The sequence below is a fragment of the Heloderma suspectum genome, chromosome 1 (genome assembly GCF_057233095.1).
Source record: "Heloderma suspectum isolate Gila_16-S chromosome 1, 16-S_ref, whole genome shotgun sequence".
Taxonomy (NCBI): domain Eukaryota; kingdom Metazoa; phylum Chordata; class Lepidosauria; order Squamata; family Helodermatidae; genus Heloderma; species Heloderma suspectum.
Genome location: NC_139458.1, coordinates 176,054,546 through 176,076,424, shown reverse-complemented (window position 1 = coordinate 176,076,424; position 21,879 = coordinate 176,054,546).

Here is a 21,879-nt window from a genome sequence, read left to right as displayed (position 1 = left end):
TAATGAACTGTCAGAATGAGATCCTGTAGGTATTAAAAAAGTAAGATGATGCAATAGCAAAGAAAAGTGGATAGATATCTTACATGGTGTTGCGATATCTGGAAGGCTAAGGGCATGAAGCAACACCATATTGATCTAGACAGCTCAGATAATAACTACATAAAAATAAAAGAATAAAATATACTTTCCTGACCATTTTACATTGGAACCATCTTGGCATAGTTTGATAAGAGTGCAATAATAGGTGTTTCAACAAATACGTAATAGATAAAGAGACATTGCTGGGAAAGGAATATCCAGGATTGTTGAGGCTTTTAAAAACAACTGTGATGAGTTATAAATGGTGAGAGAAATTGTACGAGGGAATCTGTAGTATAGAACAAAGCAGAAGACTAGCCAATGATAACAAGACTTTAATAACTGTCCAACAAATAAACAATAGTTAACCTTAAGTCCAAATAGGTAACCAGGCCTTGCTGAGGCCTGGTCTGCCTGCCAAGAGGAGGGCTGTTATCATATTGCTCTGAACTGAAGCCCTACTCCAATAGTCATGTGATAAGCCTCTAGCAACCGGAGGAGAGAAAATCATTTAAAAGCGCAGTGCACACTCAAATCCACCACAGAATCCAGGGAATATTGGGCCTGCTTTGTGAAAACATTCTTATCACGTTACTGTTAGCATTCTATGGCTGATGAACATGAACATGGTTCTTACCCACATCAGTGTCAACCAGGTTCAGAGAGGGTAATACTGGCACGGAAAGGAATCACGTCATTCACCTTGCCTCATTGGGTCTAGAATAAGTGTTGTTAGACGGTCATAGGTAGCAACCAATTTTCCTACTGGAAAAGGGCATATGGTTCCTATTCCTTCACATGCTGTTTCCCCTTCACACTGTGCATGCAGAGCTGACTCCTTTTTTTGGTTTTGTTTTTTGTTTTTTTTGTTCAGTCGTTCAGTCGTGTCCGACTCTTCGTAACCCCATAGACCATAACACGCCAGGCCTTCCTGTCCTGCACGCTCTCCCGGAGTGTGCTCAAGTTCATATTCATTGCATCCGTGATGCTATCTAGCCATCTCATCCTCTGCCGTCCCCTTCTCCTTTTGCCTTCAGTCTTTCTCAGCATCAGGGTCTTTTCCAGGGAGTTTTCTCTTCTCATTAGGTAGCCAAAATATTGGAGCTTCAGCTTCAGTATCTGTCCTTCCAATGAGCACTCAGGGTTGATTTCCTTTAGGATGGACTGATTTGACCTCCTTGCAGTCCAGGGGACTCGTAAGAGTCTTCTCCAGCACCACAGTTCGAAAGCATCGATTCTTCGGCGCTCAGCGTTCCTTATAGTCCAGCTCTCACAGCCATACATTACTACTGGGAAAACCATAGCTTTGATTAGAAGGACCTTTGTCGGCAAGGTGATGTCTCTGCTTCTTACTATGCTGTCTAGGTTTGCCAGAGCTTTCCTCCCAAGGAGCAAGCGTCTTTTAATTTCATGGCTACAGTCACCGTCTGCGGTGATCTTGGAGCCCAAGAAAGTAAAATCTGTCACAGCTTCCATTTCTTCCCCTTCTATATGCCAGGAAGTGATGGGGCCAGATGCCATGATCTTCATTTTTTTAATGTTGAGTTTCAAACCAGCTTTTGCACTCTCCACCTTCACCCTCAACAAGAGGCTCTTGAGATCCTCTTCGCTTTCTGCCATTAGGGTGGTATCATCTGCATATCGGAGGTTGTTGATAATTCTCCCAGCAATCTTAATTCCGACCTGTGATTCATCCAACCCAGCGTTTCTCATGATGTACTCTGCATATAAGTTAAATAAGCAGGGTGACAATATGCAACCTTGTCGTACTCCTTTCCCAATTTTGAACCAATCGGTTGTTCCATGTCTGGTTCTTACTGTTGCTTCTTGACCCTCGTACAGGTTTCTCAGGAGACAGGTAAGGTGGTCTGGTACTCCCATCACTTTCAGAATTTGCCACAGTTTGTTGTGATCCACACAATCAAAGGCTTTAGTGTAGCCAATGAAGCAGAAATAGACGTTTTTCTGGAATTCTCTTGCTTTCTCCATGATCCAGCGAAAGTTGGCAATTTGATCTCTAGTTCCTCTGCCTCTTCGAAACCCAGCTTGTACTTCCGGTAGTTCTCGGTTCGCATACTGCTGAAGCCTAGCTTGTAGGATTTTGAGCATCACCTTGCTGGCATGTGAAATGAGCGCAATTGTGCGGTAGTTTGAACACTCTTTGGCATTGCCCTTCTTTGGAATTGGAATGTAAACTGGCCTTTTCCAATCTTGCGGCCACTGTTGAGTGTTCCAAATTCGTTGGCATATTGAGTGCAGCACTTTAACAGCATCATCTTTTAGGATTTTAAATAGCTCAGCTGGAAGACTGTCATCTCCGCTAGCTTTGTTGTTACTAATGCTTCCTAAGGCCCACTTGACTTCACTCTCGAGGATGTCCGGCTCAAGTTCAGTGACCGCACTATCATGGCTATCAGGGACATTCAGATCTTTCCTGCATAGTTCTTCTGTGTATTCTTTCCACCTCTTCTTAATCTCATCTGCTTCTGTTAGGTCCCTGCCTTCTTTGTCCTTTATCATGCCCGTCTTTGCACAAAACGTTCCCTTGAGATCTCCGATTTTCTTGAAGAGATCTCTAGTCTTTCCCATTCTGTTGTTTTCCTCGATTTCTTTGCATTGTTCATTTAAGAAGGCCTTCTTGTCTCTCCTTGCTATTCTCTGGAACTCTGCATTCAGTTGGATATATCTTCCCCTTTCTCCCTTGCTCTTTGCTTCCCTTCTTTCTTCAGCTACTTATAAAGCCTCATCAGACAGCCACTTGGCTTTCTTGCATTTCTTTTTCTTTGGGATGGATTGAGTTGCTGCCTCCTGAACAATGTTACGGACCTCTGTCCATAGTTCCTCAGGCACTCTGTCTATCAGGTCTAATCCCTGAAATCTATTCCTCACCTCCACTGTATATTCATCAGGGATATGATTGAGGTCATACCTGAATGGTTTAGTTGTTTTCCCTACTTTCTTCAATTTAAGCCGAAATTTTGCAAGAAGCAGCTCATGATCTGAGCCACAGTCAGCCCCAGGTCTTGTTTTTACTGACTGTATAGAGCTTCTCCATCTTTGGCTGCAAAGGACATAATCAATCTGGTTTTGATATTGACCATCTGGTGATGTCCATGTGTAGAGTCGCCTCTTGTGCTGTTGGAAAAGAGTGTTTGCTATGATCAGCGTGTTCTCTTGGCAAAACTCTATTAGCCTTTGTCCTGCTTCATTTTGTACACCAAGGCCATGTTTGCCTGTTATCCTGGTGATTTCCTGACTTCCTACTTTAGCATTCCAATCCCCTATGATGAAGAGGACATCTTTTTTTTGGTGTTAGTTCTACAAGGTGTTGTAGGTCTTCATAGAACCAATCAACCTCAGTGATCCATGAAGGGGATTAAATCTAAATAGTGGCTTTGCAACAGAGGAACATTCTGAATTATACAGGGTTAGGAATTGAATGGTTTGCCTTGGATTCGTACTGAGATCATTCTATCATTTTTAAGATTGTACCCCAGTACTGCTTTTCCCACCCTTCTGTTGACTATGAGTGCTACTCCATTTCTTCTAAGGGATTCTTGCCCACAGTAGTAGATATGACGGTCACCTGAATTAAATTCGCCCATGCCTGTCCATTTGAGTTCGCTGATTCCCAAGATGTCAATGTTCAGTCTTGCCATCTCACGTTTGACCACCTCCAGCTTACCTTGATTCATTGATCTTACATTCCAGGTTCCTAAACAATATTGTTCTTTACAGCATCGGATTTTCTTTTCACCACCAGACACATCCACAGCTGAGTGTCCTTTCGGCTTTGGCCCAGCCACTTCACTCTTTCTGGTGCTACTTGGAAATACCCTCTGCTCTTCCCCAGTAGTATATTGGACACCTTCCGACCTGAGGGGCTCATCTTCCGGCGTCATCTCTTTTAGCCTTGTGATATGTTCCATGGGGTTTTCTTGGCAAGAATACTGGAGTGGGTTGCCATTTCCTTCTCCAGTGGACCACATTTTGTCAGAACTCTCTGCCATGACCTGTCCGTCTTGGGTGGCCCTGCACGGCATAGCTTATGGCTTCACTGAGTTATGCAAGCCCCTTCGCCACAACAAGGCAGTGATCCATGAAGGGGAGCTGACTCCTTTAGGGAACTGAAAATACTAGTCCTCTTGATCAGGGGTTTTCCTTGTGACCCTCCCCACACCCAGGGCCCCAAATGTTTGCTAAATAGTTGTGTTTGTGAGCAGCTATACATAAGAACATGGATCCCTTTTTAAAGTGCTGCTTCTTTTCTTTTCTCTCTCTGTGTGCCTTGATTAAAAGGACAAATCTAATGTATTTTCCTCCTGTGTTTTCCTTTGTAACCACTGTATGGTCTGTTAGGCTGTTAGACTCAAAATTATCATATCTATTGACCTTAACTAGCTAGGTTTCCCTCTCAGGTTGCTGGGGTTAATTAGAGTTCTGTTTGCTGAGCTGTAAATAATGCCTGCTGTTCAGAGTTCTTTCTCTGGAAAATGGATGAACATTTCAGCATATGAATGTCTTTTGATTATTATGATGTTGTCATAGATTAGTAAGAACACAGAAGAATGGTGAGGCCAAGTTTACCCCAGGTGTGTACATCCATTTCAGTCAATAGTGTTATATTAGGAATGAACTACAGCTCCAGTTCATTTTGGCCCAGGGGTGGGGGATATGTCAGATAACATGTTTATTTCAATAACATGACAATGAAAGAACTAGAGAGTTGGGCAGACGACATATGTTGTACATCATCCTAGCACTAAATTGAAAGCCTGTTGTTGTTGTTAATAGAGAACTTTAATGACTGTCATATATAGGTAAATATAATTGGCATGATGTGAAATTTTTTGGCAACGCTGAAGCTTTCTCAGTAGGTTTGAAAAGATGGGTATTTTAAAACTAAATTTCTATTTGTGACTGGCAGTGAGGGGAAAAAGGGTTTCCCATTCTATTAGTTTTGTATTCATGTGGTATAACCTGCCTACTCGGGGTTCTAACCTTAGGAATCAGTTGATCTCCGTTTGGAGGGGAAGGTGGGAAACCTCTGTACTTATGGGCTAGGAGGAGAGAGTCCACCCTTTTCCCATGGGACATCAGGGCGCCGCTGTTGCTGTCACACCAAGCAGGCTGAGCGCCTCCTCTCAGCACCCACCATCTCCCACTTGACGCTGTGCCGGCGCCTAGCATCCAGAAACTGCTGTTGCGCCTCCCTCTCCCTGCCAGGGTCACTATCACTCTCAGGAATGTGTACCAGGAGGGGCTGTCCCCCTGGCTGCTCCTCTGAACAGTGCACGGGTTCCTCTCCTGCGGGTTCTATCTCTTCCTCAGAATCAGAACTGCTTTGGGGCTCTCTGGGCTCCAATCCAACCCTGACATCATCCCCGCTCCCATGAGGCCCCCCCTCGTGCCCCTCTCCTGGAGGCCCAGGCTTGTGGGGATATCGCTGGTGGAAGCGTCACAGCAGCAAAGGGGCATGCAGATTGTCAGCGGATTCCCAGGAATGTTCGTCCGGCCCATAGCCTTTCCAGTCCACTAAATATTGTACGCGCCCTCAGGAAAGGCGGGAGTCCAGGATCTTAGCAACTTCAAACTCCTACCCCCACCACCAGCACCAGGGACGGGGGTGGGGGGGGAGCAAACAGAGTGATGGGGGTCATCAGAGACCAGGGGGCAAAGTAAGGAGTGATGAAAAACAGGATGCACTTTCATGGAGGGGGGAAGAGCCAGGCAAAAAGCAATAGGGTTAATCTGGGCTGTAATCTGGAAAGGGCCTGTGCGACGTGGCTCAAGCTTTTCCACGGGAGAGTGAGAGGGGAGGTAGTGGGTGGACAACAAAACCCAGGCCCCCAGCTGCAGGGATGGACCTGGCTAGCAATGCCGGTCTGCAGTTTCTTTGTACGCTGCTTTCACTTGGTCGATGGAGACGCGTAAAAGGTGATGCACCAAGCACAGCTCCTCTAAAAACCCATGGGCCACATGCACCGAGGAATCGAGGATGGCCCAAGCGAGGAAGGGAAGGCCTTGGGATGGTACCCAAAATTGGCAAAAAAAGTTTACATAACAGTGTAAGTATTGCTCTAGAGTTGCATTGGTGCATTCAGTCTGACCATCCGTCTGGGGGTGGTGAGCAGAGGAAAGGAGTAGCGACACATTGAGTAGCCCCAGTAGCTCCTTCCAGAAATGGGCTGTGAACTAGGACCCCCTATCTGAAATGAGTCCCTCCGGCCATCCATGGAGACAGAAAACATGCGCCAAAAAGAGCTCTGCCGTCTCCCTGGCCGTGGGCAACCCGGTGCATGGGATGAAGTGAGCCATCTTAGAAAACAAATCCACCACCACCAGAATGGTAGTCTTACCTTGTCAGTGAGGCAAGTCAGTGATGAAGTCGAGGGAAAGCAACTTCCAAGGGCCCGAGGGGGTAGGCAGGGGGTGAAGTAAGCCCGCAGGTTTGCCCAAGGGGGCTTTCGCCCGCTGACAGGTCGTGCAGGAAGCGACATAGGTCTTGACATCCCAACACACTTCGGGCCACCAAAAATCCCATGTCACCCTGTGTAGGGTCTTGGCAAAGCTGAAATGCCCAGCGATGGGGGAATCGTGGCACTGACAGAGGGCTTTTTTGTGGAGGGGTTTAGAAGGCACATACACCCGACCAGAATGGTAAAGCAACCCACCTTTCAGGGAAAAGGGGGTCGAGCGGGGGGGGGGCAGAGGCCAGCCCCAAGCCCTCCACCTTCTCGCAGACAAAAGAATCCTGAGCTTGTTCACTGTGAAGGAGCTCCTCCCAAGAGTGAGGCACCACCGCCGCTGCCAGACTTTCAGGGGGGAGAATCAGAGTGGGGGAGGGACTCTCCTCACACCCTGGCTGGAGGTCTGGCTTACGAGAGAGGGCATCAGCCTGCTGGTTGTCGGCGGCCTTCACATGGCAGATATTCAGGTTGAATCAGGGGAAAAACAAAGACCACCTAATCTGTGGCTGATTTAAGGCGCAGGCTGTTTGGAGGTGTTCCAAGTTGTGATGATCAGTTCTGACTTTGATGGGGTGTTGCGCCCCCTCCAGAAGGTGATGCCACATCTCCAAGGCTGACTTAATCACTAACAGCTCCTTCTCCCAGATGGTATAATTCCGCTCGGACTTGCTTAACTTCCTGGAATGGTAGGCTCAGGGTTGCAACTCCCCCCTGCCCTACCTGACCTGGCTGGAAAAGCACAGCCCCCACCGCAAAGTCAGATGCATCAGTTTGCATGAGAAAAGGCCTCCTCCGGTCAGGGTGCAACAGGATTGGCTCAGAACTAAAAAGCCTCTTAAGTTCCTCAAAAGACTGGTGGGCAGAGGCAGTCCAACGAAAAGGAGATTTCTTGCCCTTAAGAAGGTCTGTGAGAGGAGATGTCAGTCTAGCATAGCCAGGCAGAAACTTCCTGTAGAAGTTGGCAAAGCCTAGGAAATGCTGTAACTCCTTCTTTGTGGATGGAGCCTGCCAGGAAAGGATGGCCTGGACCTTTGCAGGATCCATCTTGATGCCGTAAGCTGAAATAATGTAGCCGAGAAAGTCCAAGGATGTCAAGTCAAATGCACATTTCTCCAGCTTGACAAAGAGATGGTTTTCGCAAAGCTGCTGCAAAATGGCTGTGACATGGTGCCGATGGTTGTGGGGGTCAGCAGAAAATACAAGTAAATCATCCAAATAAATAATGACGAATGTGTCCAAAACGTCCCTGAAGATGGCATTCATAAATTGTGAAAATGTGTGTGTGGGGGTGCAGGCGAGTCCAAAAGGCATCACCAAGTATTCATATGCCTTGTGCTGGGTTCCGAAACAGGTCTTCCACTCATCCCCCTCCTGGATACAAATCAGGTTGTAGGCGCCACGCAGGTCCAATTTGGTGAAAATCTTGGCTCGCCTCAGGCACTCAAGCATCTCAGGGATCAGGGGGAGGGGGTATTTGTCTGGGATAGTGATGGAGTTGAGGTTTCTGTAGTCATGCACCAGCCTGAGCACTCCCACCTTCTTGTGAACAAACATCATCGGGGCGCAGGCGGGGGAGGTTGAGGGGCGAATGAACCCCCAGCGGACGTTGGTCTCCAGAAACTCCCGCAGAGCTCCAAGTTCTGGCTCTGACATGGAATACAGCCAGCCCACTGGGATGATGGCACCTGGGATCAGGTTAATGGCACAGTCAAAGGAGCGGTGGGGGGGGGGAGCTGGTTGGCCTCCTTCTTGTCGAAAACATCCCGGAACGCCGCATACTTCTCTGGGAGATCAACTGGAACAGAAGAAACACTTGAGGAAGAAGGGGAGGGGGCAGAAAGGGTTAAGGCCCAGACCGGGGCCGCCTCCCTGTCTGGGAAGCAATGCTGCAAGCAGTAAGGAGAAGAGAATTGCACTTGCCGACGCTCCCAAGAAATCTGAGGATTGTGCTTAGAGATCCAGGAGACGCCCAGCACAATAGGGCATTGAGGAACCCTGGCCAGGTGAAATTGAACCTGCTCAACATGGCCCTGGGAACGCAGAGTGACTGGGGCTGTAATCCGAGTAACTGCTCCTGAAGAGAGGGGATGCCCATCGATGGTCTCCACCCTCAATGGGATAGGGAGGGGCAAAGCAAGAATGTAGCACTGCCGAGCAAAATCTTCATCCATGGAACAGGTGGTAGCCCCAGAGTCCACCAGCGCCAGGGCCTCCCCCCCCACTGGGAAGACTGGAGGTGTACAGGAAGGAGCAGATGAGAGGGTGGGGGGGTTCGAGGAAAGTGTGCTCTGGGTGTGGAGCAGGACCCCGCACTGGAGATCCCCAACAGGCTTGGAGGGTAGTCTAGTCAGGCTTAGAGGCGAGGAGGAGGAGGAGAAGGAGGAGGAGGAAGCAGGGCCATCGGTCTGGAGCAACAGGACCTGGCAAAGTTCCCCTGCTTTCTGCACCAAAAACAACGCTCAGTACGCCGCCTGTCCAACTCCTCTGGTGACAGCGCAGCTCAGGTGGCTCCCAGTTGCATCGGGGTTTCCTCCATCCCCATTGCAGGGGGGAGTAGAGGGGGCAGTAGCCAGGGAGGAATGGGAGGAGGGAAATCCCAGCCACTGGAGCTACCTGGCCTGTCGGCACCTCTCCAGGCAACTGTTGATCTGTAAACAGGATTGGATGAGCTGTGCCAGATTAGGTGGGAGGGGCGCGTGCGCCAACTCATCCAAGATCTCATCATTCAAACCGTCCAAAAATTGGGCCACCAGAGCAGCATCATTCCACTGCAGATCCTGGATCAGCAAGCAAAAAGCGGTCACATAGCGGGAAACTGAATCCTTGCCTTGTTTGAGGTGGCGAATGTCCTGAGTAGCTGTCTGTGCATGAAGGTGATCACCAAAAAACTCCGCCATAGCTGTCATGAAATCTGGATAGTCTCCCAGCAAGGGGTCATCAGCGAGAAGAGACGAAGCCCAATTAGCTGTCACGTCGGAAAGCAGGTTAATGCCAAACCCCACACAAACCTGATCCGTCAGGAAATCCTCAGGCCAGAAGCGCATGTACAGCTCCGCCTGGGTGCGGAAACTGCGAAAACGACCCCTCTCGCCCGAAAACGTCTCCGGCAAGGCCACCGGGCACTTGTGTCGGCAGGGAATAGGGATTAGGGATGTCGGAGAATTTCTCCACAAATCTCCAGGAGGCCGAATGCCAACGCATTCGGCCCCCTGAAATTGGTGAAGAAATTCTCCGACACCTCCCCGCCCCCCCCCCCCGGGATGGGACTTACCTCGTGCGAATGTCCCTCGCGGCGGCGGGTCCTGGCGGCGGTTCGGCGGCAGTTCGGCGGTGGCGGCCAGTCTTCCGACCGGCTGCCGCCGCCATTTCAAAGTAAAAAAAAAAAAAAGTGATAGGCTACGTAAAGATTTACGTAGCCTATCACGGCTAGATTTTCAAAGTCAGCTGTGATAGGCTACGTAAATCTTTATGTAGCCTATCATGGCTGACTTTGAAAAAAAAAAGAAAGCGCGTACGCAAATGGCTGCGCCCATGGGCGCTGCCGTTTGCGTTCCTTATTTGGTCACGTGTAGTCTACGTAAACATTTAGCGTTGCCCTTAAGCATTGCCCTTATTTTTGCCATAGTCTACGTAAATGTTTACGTAGACTACACGTGCCCAAATAAGGAACGCAAATGGCAGTGCCCATGGGCGCCACCATTTGCGTACACACTTTTTTTCCCCCCCAAAGTCAGCCGTGATAGGCTACGTAAGGATTTACGTAGCCTATCACGCTGTTTTTTGAAAATCTAGCCATGATAGGCTACATAAATCTTTACGTAGCCTATCACATTTTTTTTTTACTGGGAAATGGCAGTGGTGGCAGCTGGTCGGAAGACCTGCCGCCGCCACCAACACACTGCCGCCGAACCGCCACCGGGAGCCACCAGCGCCAGGGACAGTCACCAAAGGTAAGTCCCATTCCGGGGCGGGGCGGGGGGGCGGACCATTTCTCCACCAATTTCAGGGGGCTGAATGCATTGGCATTCGGCCTCCCAGAGATTCATGGAGAAATTCTCTGCCATCCCTAGCAGGGAATGGGGAGCGGAATGGCTGAGCAGCAGCCTGCAAGGCCTGAACGGCAGTCACCAATTGACTTGAGTGACTTGCTCACGCAGTGCCTGGTTCTGTGTAAGAGTGGTCAAAATCTGATCCATGGCACTGTCCCAGAAGTAGGAGGAGGAAAAGAAAAAGGAACGGAGATCAAGCTGTCAGGAGGTTGTCCCTGCCACCTTCTGAAATCCTCAGGTAGCCAGAATCAACACGCAGACAATAGGGCTCTTTTCCAAGACTTTATTCCCATTCAACCTAATGGTGCTTACAGATGCTAACTGCTTGAACTTATGAGTGAGACTTAAGAGAGCTGCCTACCTTAGGAATCAGTTGATCTCCATTTAGAGGGGAAGGCGGGAAACCTCTGCACTAATGGGCTAGGAGGAGAGAGTCCACCCTTTTCCCGTGGGGCATCAGGGTGCCGCTGTTGCCATCACGCCAAGCGGGCTGAGCACCTCCTCTCAGTGCCGCCATCTCCCGCTTGACACTGTGCCGGCGCCTAGCGTCCAGAAACTGCTGTTGCGCCTCCCTCTCCCTGCCAGGGTCACTATCACTCTCAGGAATGTGTACCGGGAGGTGCTCTTCCCCTGGCTGCTCCTCTGAACAGTGCGTAGGTTCCTCTCCCGCAGTTTCTATCTCTTCCTCAGAATCAGAACTGCTTTGGGGCTCTCTGGGCTCCGATCCAACCCCGACAGTGAGCTTTGGTGTGTTCCTGTATCCTTTGGTTGCTCACCTTCAGTCTTGCCTCAGGTTTCTCCTTAACTTTGATTATCTGATGCAACTCCTGCCTCCCATCATAGTAAGCTGTGTCCCCATCAGCCCTCTACCCCCATTTATTTTATGAACCTGACAACCACAAGCATAAAGGAATTAGGATTCAATGCTATATTGGAATGAACCTGTAATCCTCATTGTAAGGAATAGAAAGTTAATGCCTTTAGTCTTGAGATGTGTGGAGAACAGTAATGGGCAGACCCCATGTTGGACTTTAGTCTAATAGAAAAACCCATGGGCAACAGAACTAAATTTGCAGTTGTCATGCCCTATGAAGATCCCAGCCTTAGTATATCTCAAGAGTTTGGCCTGTAGAAGAGACAAATGGTATTAGAAGGCTGAGACATGCTAACTCAGATTATCATTGTATTACCTTTTGCCATTTCAGCAGGCTATGAGATTTGGAGGCACTTTCTCCAAATTTATGAAATTGCCTCCAGATAGGGCCAAATGAAGTTGAAAGCACAGCCCAAGTCCTGTTCCTTCTCCTACCACTCCCTTCTCCCCTCCAAAATAGCCACAACTGGGCAAGAATAAAGTAATTCTATTGTATATTGCTTTGATCTGAAAATTCCTGTCTGAAGAGAAATCTTATAATTATAAATGTGTTAGAAGGTAAAAGCGTATTACAATCCAAAACAACTGGTTAGACAAATAAATGACACTGTGCGTTTATTCTGCAAGGCCACCATGGGATTGGGAGGAGAGATTTTGTAATTATGAATAGATAGAGGAGGAAAGTTGGAACTGTAGTTAGCTGCTGAACAGCATTTTGCATGAAGGAATATTAATTATTTCCGGGGAATGTGCACTTGTGATATTAGCTGCGGCAGAAGAGTCATACGTCTGACTGGATTTATTAAATTTTTACTGGTCTGTTAAAGAAGTGAAATTTCCTGCTCAGTGGAAGAGAAAGAAAGTTCAGTGATTCCCACACCTTTAACTCTGATAAGTGAGCCAATTTTTGATCGACTGTTGTTTCATAATTACAGTGAGTGTTTTCTGTTAGTCTCTGATTGCCTGTCGGAAATTAAACAGTTTGTTCTGCAAGGCTACTAATGTCATCTAGGTGTAATGGGTGAAGTGTACCAAAGGAAAGCTGTAGGAAGTACTTCCTTGGGTAAACAAATATGTCTTCAATTGGATCCAAAAGCTTAGAATACTCATTGCCAATCATATCTGAGGGGAGTTCCAAAATTGGGGTGCCTGTATCAAGCACACCCTCTATTGGGTTGCCTGCCACATCTGACACCATCAAGAGGGCATCTGCAATTATTATTATTATTATTATTATTATTATTATTATTATTTAAGCTGTCCAATAACCAATGTTCTCTAGGTGGATCATACAATCATAAACTTAGAGATAAGAGTGTAGGGATTTTGCTAAATCCATTCCATGTTTTGTGGATGGTCAGGTATCTTTCATTCTGTCATCAGGTCATTGACAGAATCCCATTTTTTAAGGAATGTACGAGCATTTTGTTCCACTTGTGCAAGTGCACATTAGTGCAAGTGCGAATCTGTGCAAATCCCCAGAAAAATCCCTGTTTAAAAAAAACAGTCCGCCAGTCTGCAGAAGCCATGATGCGACTCGGAAAAAGCCTGTCTACTGCGGAATTTGCAGGTCAGATTCATAGAAATCTGAACTCATTTGAATCCATTGCAAATTTCTCCAACAATCCTAGTCTTTGATCATGCAACAAGAAACCCAGGATCCTTTCCACCCAAATATGTTTCCTTGGTTTTACAGCAGGTTTATTTCTCTAACATTTGTACTAGTTACAGTGGAATCTATTGGAAAGCAAGGGAAATGGGACTTAGGTTACTCATCTTAATCACATTTACTTGGAATTCCAATTTCCCTGAAATCAGTGAGTCGTCCAAAATAAATGTTAGGATTGGGATGTGAATCATATACACAAAATGGTTTGTGGGCAGTACTCCTATTGATTTCTATTTTGCTAAATCATTTTAAACCCCCCAGATTCTTGAATTTGGGGAAGCTAACAGAGCTGGCTTGGTAATGGGGTTGTCATCTTCAGATGCATATACAATGGGTAGAATTTTTTGTTTGTTTGCAGCTCTTACTGTACCTTATAGCCATGCTTTTAAATTATAGCTTATTCACTTTCCTTTCCAGAGTCAGTGACAGGCAATCATTTTGACACCATTTTTTTCAAGAAAGATTCCTTCTTCTGTTCATGCTTTTCAAAGCGCTTTGGAGGGCACTGGAAACATCTGGATATGGCTTGTAGGTCTCTTTTCTAAGGAGCAGCTTCCTTCCTTTTTGTTTTTTTTCCTTTGGTCTTTAATATGACAATCCCTTCGGTGTTATAAAACAGGGTTGCTAATTACATAGGAATCACAATATCAGGGAAACAGCAAGAGGGAAGAGCATATGTGTCCCAAAACAGAAGAGAAGATATTTTCAGATGCCTGAAAAAACCTTTTATTATGCCCAACACATTTTGCAAAGGACTTTCCTTCCTCAGGGGCCACTTATCTTTCTCAAAATATGATGCAGAAAATATTTCCAATGCTTCCTCTGTTTTAAAAGGCTCTCTTATGCAAGCTCCACCAGCCTGGCCCATTCCAGAAATGAGTGTTTTTGCTCATTTGGGGCTGCCCCCAGAAGCGCTAAATCTCCATTCCACAAGCGGTGGGTACCACTTCTTCAGAACAGAACCAGCAGGGCTGGCCGGATGTGGACAGTCACCGCTGCATTCTGTCCCATGATTCCATGTGTATAAACCATAGCTGCTTCATACTTGGGCCTAGCATTGTGTCTGGCAGTTGCTAAAACTTATCTGAAAAGTTGGTGTTGCTGACTTAGCATTTTCTTCATCATGTCAGCTTTGTGAAATGTTTTGCTAATTGGCCTCCTTTATCTGCCTTTTCAAAAGTTTACCCCCCCCCCAAAAAAAAAAACACAAACCTGATAACAATGTAACTTTCTCAAGGGCATATTTGTGTAGTTGCTAGGAAGAGAAATTCCTGAGCTTATCATCAATTAGTTCATCAAATGCCAGTCAGAACCTGCCATGCTCCTAGGGAAATGTGGGTGTTAATTGGAATATCCTGTAATTACCCTAACTCAGAGGCTAGCTGTTTCCAGTCAGCCTAAGCTCTTGGCTCCTGTTTTGCCTCACAGCTGTGTGGGCTCTCCTCTGCTCCCTTCTTTTAACTGCTTAAAATTTGGGGGTGAGAGCGCCCTTTAATTTTTCTATTTCCCATTCAAACTGAATACTTAATCATGACATTTTCCCAACTGTCTGTGTGCGTGTGTGAGTGAGAGAGAGAGAGAGAGAGAGATTTATATATTTATTTCACTCGCCCAGTAATCAAGTTCTTCATTTAAATCATGTAGTGTCAGTTCTCACTAATTTTTAGATTTTTAAAAAGATAAGAGGTCTCTGATCTGGGACATTGCTCTCAGAGTTTATTTTACACCCATCATTACCTTTTGTTGTTGTTTATTTGTTCAGTCGCTTCCAACTCTTCATGACTTCATGGACCAGCCCACGCCACGCCAGAGCTTCCTGTCATTTGTCACCACCCCCAGCTCCCCCAAGGTTGAGTCCATCACCTCCAGAATATCATCCATCCATCTTGCCCTTGGTCGGCCCCTCTTCCTTTGGCCTTCCACTTTCCCTAGCATCAGCATCTTTTCCAGGGTATCCTGTCTTCTCATTATGTGGCCAAAGTACTTCAGTTTTGCCTTTAATATCCTTCCCTCAAGTGAGCAGTCTGGCTTGATTTCCTGGAGTATGGACTGGTTTGATCTTCTTGCAGTCCAAGGCACTCTCAGAATTTTCCTCCAGGACCACAGTTCAAAAGCATCTATCTTGCTTCGCTCAGCCTTCCTTATGGTCCAGCTCTCACTGCCATAGGTTACTACAGGGAATACCATTGCTTTAACTATGTGGACCTTTGTTGTCAGTGTGATGTCTCTGCTCTTAACTATTTTATCAAGATTTGTCATGGCTCTCCTCCCAAGAAGTAAACGTCTTCTGATTTCTGGGCTGCAGTCAGCATCTGCAGTAACCTTTGCGCCTAGAAAGACAAAGTCTGTCACTGCCTCCATGTTTTCTCCCTCTATTTGCCAGTTATCAATCAAGCTGGTTTCCATAATCCTGGTTTTTTTTGAGGTTTAACTGCAACCCAGCTTTTGCACTTTCTTCTTTCACCTTCATCATAAGGTTCCTCAGCTCCTCCTCGCTTTCAGCCATCAAAGTGGTATCATCTGCATATCTGAGATTGTTAATGTTTCTTCCAGAGATTTTAACTCCAGCCTTGGCTTCATCAAGCCCAGCACATCTCATGATGTGTTCTGTATACAGGTTGAATAGGTAGGGTGAGAGCATAAAACCCTGCTGTACTCCTTTCCCAATCTTAAACCAGTCTGTTGTTCTGTGGTCTGTTCTTACTGTTGCTACATGGTCGTTATACAGATTCCTCAGGAGGCAGACAAGATGACTTGGTATCCCCATACCACCAAGAACTTGCCACAATTTGTTATGATCCACACAGTCAAAGGCTTTAGAATAGTCAATAAAACAGAAGTAGATGTTTTTCTGAAACTCCCTGGCTTTCTCCATTATCCAGCGGATAATGGCCATTTGGTCTCTAGTTCCTCTGCCTTTTCTAAACCCAGCTTGTACATCTGGCAATTCTCGTTCCATGAATTGCTAGAGTCTACCTTGCAAGATCTTGAGCATTACCTTACTGGCATGTGAAGTAAGTGCCACTGTTCGATAGTTTGAACATTCTTTAGTGTTTCCCTTTTTTGGTATGGGGATATAAGTTGATCTTTTCCAATCTGGTGGCCATTCTTGAGTTTTCCAAATTTGCTGGCATATGGCATGCATCACCTTGACAGCATCATCTTCTTGCAAGATTTTAAACAGTTCAGTTGGCATACCGTCGTGTCCTGCTGCCTTGTTATTAGCAATGCTTCTTAAGGCCCATTCAACCTCACTCTTCAGGATGTCTGGCTCTAGCTCGCTGACCACACCGTCAAATCTATCTCCGATATTATCATCCTTCCTATACAGATCTTCCATATATTCTTGCCACCTTTTCTTGATCTCTTCTGCTTCTGTTATGTTTTTATTCTTTCTTCTGTGAATTAGAGATTTCTGTATACAAGTGGCCAATCAGGTCTTGTTCGTACAGTAAAATACACAGCTGGTTGATTCCAGACTTAGTCATACTTAGAGCAGACTCATTGAAATCAATGTGACTCATGACTAACTTAAGTCTCATTTCTTTTAGTGGGTCTACCACTCTAAATGTGAATAAGTCTGGATCCAGCCTGTTGTCAGAAGCTGTACGGACTAGAACCAGGAGCCACCAGTTCTGTGTGTGGCTGCTCCGTGTGATGAGCCACCAGACCTGCAAGCTGGGTCATCATGTCCTTATAAAAGGGTTCTAAGATACTGGAGTGATTCTGCTGACCTAAGCTGGCCATTGGCTGTCATCATCAACAGGACTGGTTTCAAGGCAAGACTGACCCAAGACATTTTGCGGCCTGAGGTGAAGGAAAACATGGTGTCCTCTCCCCCAGCTCCATCCACAGAAGCCTATCAGACTGGCAGTTGACTCTTACGTCAACACTGGTGATGGGACAGCATCCTCCACTGCACCTGAGGGCAGCAGCCTAGCTCGGGGCTGGGGGGCAAATGCGACACACACAGCTCTAAGCTTCAACACCTCCCCATCACTCCCTACTCCCCCCCCCCCACAAACACATGATAATGATAGGGCCACCCCTCTTTTAAGGCTTCCTGTTCTGGCTGGAACTTTGCCTGGGCAATGATAGTGTTTCTTAGCTTTGGACTTGTTATGACCTTTGTTCTGAATTCTGGCTCCCACTGCCTCTGATACATGCATGCAGATTACACAAATTTGTCAAATTTGAGGTTGCCCAAAGATTGTGGAGGAATCACTGAAACCCATTCTGGAAAGTTAGGTAGCTATTTGTCCACTACTTGCCTGTGTACCTACACAAGTACACTCTACCTACATAGAGTTTACTAGATCAACATATCCCAAAATGGGCTCTGGAAGCTCCTCATATTATACACATCTGACACCAATTGAGTGTGGCACCACTGATGTAATGTAAGTACAGGCACATGGTGACTCAAGCTTTTGACTGCTATTTTGCCATTATAATGTAAATTTGGAAAGTTTGCACAGATATGGTTCATAAGTTTCACATGCATTTTACAAATCCTATCTGCATAAGTTTCCCTTCAGATGTTTCACCAGCCGCACAATGCCTGGGAGAGCCAGGCATTTGCGAATCTGGGTGGCTACACTTGTGGTGACATCCAAAGCTGTTCTGAGTCAAAGGCAGAGAACTGCTTGCTCAAGAATGAACTTAGCCTGCCAGCTGCTATACCATCACTATCTGACCCCAAGCTTTTACTCATCATGAAATGGGCTGTGCAGCTCATCTGTCGCAGTTTTCATATGTGAAAGTGCCTGTAGAGAATGCCCTGCTATCCTGGATGGGGATTAATTTATTTCCTCATCGCAGTCAATCTACGAAAGCAGCCTTTCACCTCATTACTGTCATCTTGGATCACACCCATAAAAAAGGACAGCACTGTGCAAAATAGGGGGCGACGTCTTCTCAGCAAATCACAGCAATGTTGAACATCGAACTTTGATTGCTTGTGCATAATGATAAACTGTCAAGTCACTTTATATTTAAAAATTATATTTGCAACCATTTAATAAAATGTGTTCTGCTCACTGTTGTCCTTTTATTTTTCTCATACAGTAAAATAAAAATAGCAGACTCCACCCTACCCAAAATACATTCTCAAAGTTTATTGCATGCTCCCATCACATTATGTGTATCATACAACTATATGCGAATAAAATAATATTTGTTTCATTCGCCTGTTTGAAAGGGTTTTAGTCTGACCTTCATTAAATCTATCAGTGCAGCATTAAGAGAAATGGTAAGAACATCAATATAAAATCACAATTAAAATGAATACAAGGCAGAACAAAAGTATAGGGAGATAATACAGCATACTTGGAATAAGAGGGCGAATATTAAAGAGTGGTTCAAGAGGGCATGTTATGGCATTGGAGGTTGGGAGGAGATGAGGCATTTCAAAAACAAAGGGAGAGAAAGAGAAGAGAATACTGAAGTTCCCGCCCAGAGCCACTCAGAACCAACATGCCCTGCAGAAGTACATTGATTCCCTCTGTAGTGAGCCTTGGGAAAAAGGCGTCACAATAACTACAAAAGGATGGGTCTCCTAGTTTTGTGGTGAAAATAACCACTGCAAGGACAGGAGTCATTAGACTGAGTAAAATGAACTAAGCTGTGCTGGTCAATAAGAAGAAATCCAAAATCCACATCCAGCCACTACCTTCATTAGGATCTACCAAGCACACACAAAATTTTGAGACAGGGTCAACCCACCCATTGGGGAGCGGAGTGAAGCCACTGCCTGAGGTGGCAGAGTGGGAGGAGCAGTGGATTGCTCTGCTCACCATCACCACCTCCACTGCCTCCAGTGGGTGTTCCAGAGAGCCCTGCCAGTCTCCCTCTCCTGCTGTGGCAAATGTCACAGTGAATGAGTGCTGGCAGGACTCTCTGGAGCAGCCGCCCACCCTCTTTTTCAGTGTCTGAGAGGATCATCAGAGTGGAACAGAGGATGTGCAGCTGCTTTCAGCCACATGAACTGTGGCTCACACTAAGAATCCTTTCAGAGAGAGCTAGACTGCAGGTGGGGTGGGTGGGTGGCTTCTTGTGATAGCTGTGTGGCTCTCCAGAGAGCCAGTGTGGAGGTGGCAGTAAAGGGAAGGGGTAAGCTGTACCAAGGGAAGTGGTGGGGGTGTGCATGCAGAAGTAAGGTGAAGGGGTGGGGTACATGCAATGAGGTTAGGGGAAGGAGTGGGGGCACAACACAGTAAAGGGCAGGAGTTGGGGTGTGATGCACTGGCAGCAGCAGCATGGGTGCTCTCTCACCTCAGGGAGAGGAAGAGCTTGTGCTGGCCTTGCTTTGAGATCTCACAGTTTTGTGTGTATTTGGGTGATCCTAATAAAGGGCAGTATCCGAGCCTGCCCATGCACCTGCGGGACCCAGCGCTAGCACAATAGGGAGCTAGCAGTTAAAAAAACAATACAAAATTAGCAGAAACGCTTGTTTCCAGAACGGGACAAGTCAGCGGAGCTTGCAGATTCAGAAATAAATGTTAGTGATTATTTTTATGGTTGATTTTTGAACCACCAACTTTCTGTTGTGCACACACATGGGGGGGCAGTTGTGCAACAGAGCAAGTGGGAGCACAGTGGCAGGATTGGATACTGCCCAAGCTTTTTACCTAAACATGGAAGTGTCAACATGTTGGGGGACAAGGCCACATAAGGGTGCTAAATATAAATGGGTTGGATCCAGCCATTCCTTCTCCCAACAGCAGCATGCCCAAGTAGGTTATTTTTACTGATTTCCCCCTCCCCCTGCATCCACAAGAGCCAGCTCCCTCATTATTGTGGCAGATCCCCAACTCACTAAAACAGATTTTCAGGAGGCATAGAGGGCTGCAGGGGGAAGGAGGAATCAGCAAAAATAGCCTCTTCCCGGCTTCTGCCAGTGAAGTACTCCGTTGAATCAGAAGCCTTCCATGGATGGAAGGAGCCCTTCCAGCCATGAGAGGCAAATTCTGGATCCAACCCATTGAAAATTCCATTAGTGTGTATGTGCATGCACACTTATACCAGACTTATAATTTAGGTATTAAGAAATTACGTCCAATTTTGAGACGGAATTAACTGCATCGAGTGGGAAAATCTGATTCAGTCATGTTGTTTCTGCTGTGGTATAGTCCTTTCACTGTTACTGTACACCCAGCACCTAAACTTTGCAGTTGGCCCTCCCTTGTCTCTCCTAGAGGCCAGGTACGTTGGCATTATAGGTCAAAATCTGAGGAGGAAAAATGAGAACTTTTCAGTTCACTCTCCATCATCTTTTCTGATGTTCAGAAGCTTTCAGAATGAAAAAAGAAGGCGGATTTATTGTACTACTTCTTTGATATATACATATGTGTCCTGAACTCTATATTACTTCATAGGTAGCTCTCACATTGTGATTTCCAGATGCAACAAGGGCAGCATTTCTGACAAGTTTCATCCCAGATAAAACCAGTCTATTCTGAACAAAGTAGATAAAGGAAGGGTTTCCTTAGCAACAGGAACTGGAGAATAGATCTCACACACCTACTCAGGTTTAAAGTTCATATTCATTCTGATGCCATTGTAGCCATTCTGAACGTAAGCATTAACTTAAGTGTCAAAACCCTTCAATTATTAAGTTTAAATTTAATTTAATTTTTTTCTTCCAAAACACTTGCTCCGCCTGGGTGGCACAAACATACCTTACATGGTTGCTGCAGGTTCAAGAGGTGAAATCTAATTGTGTCTCCCCACTGGAGCCCCCACTGGAGCAGATTTTAGGGGTTCACAGTGGGCTGCATGGGGGAGGAGAGGGGAAAAAAAGTCCATTGCGTGAGTGGGAGACTGCATATACCACTTTGGATGTAACCCAGCCAGGATCACAATTGTTACTGGCAGTGTCTGTTTGCAAGGTCACCAAAGCATGGGTCAGAAAGCGTGGCTATTCCGCTAGTATAAAGCCAAGCAAGCTGAAGACCCCTGGACTTGCAAGCACAGATTCTTTGTAGCACGTTCTGTTCTACACACACACGCGCGCACACACACACACACACACACACAGAGAGAGAGAGAGAGGGACTGCATATGAGAATGTAATCCCTTTAGATCAGGGGTGGGCAAGTTGTGGCCCTCCAGATGTTTCAGCCCTAGCCAGCATAGCCAATGATGAGGGATAATGGGAGTTGTAGGCCAAAGTATCTGGCGGGACAGAAGTTGCCTCTGCCTTAGATCAAAGAAATGCTGATTGGTTTATCTGTGAGCCACCCTACAAACTCTGTTATAGCCAAAGCAGCCAATAAATACTGTAAAGAAAAATAAATAAAGATAAATAAACATTAGATAAATAGATAGATAATCTGTTAAATTTAACTTGATCTCTTGAGTTAGGGATTCTGATGGAAACTGGATGAATTTCTAAAGTCTGATCAAATTAAACTGAACAACATCATAATAAGAGCCGTGCTGCATCAGACTAAGGTCCGGGATTCCATTCACACAGTGGCCAACCAGCTGTCAACAGGGAACCCACAAGCAGGACACGAGTGCAACAGCACCCCCCCCCCATGTTTCCCACCAACTGGTGTACATAGGCTCACTGCCTCTGGTACTGGAGGTAGCATGTAGCCATAAGGACTAGTAGCCATTGATAGCCTTATCCTCCATGAATGTATGCAATCCCTTTTAAAAGCCATCCAAAGTGGTGGCCATCACTTCTTCTTGTGAAAGTGAATTCCATAGTTTAACAATGTGCTATGTAAAGAA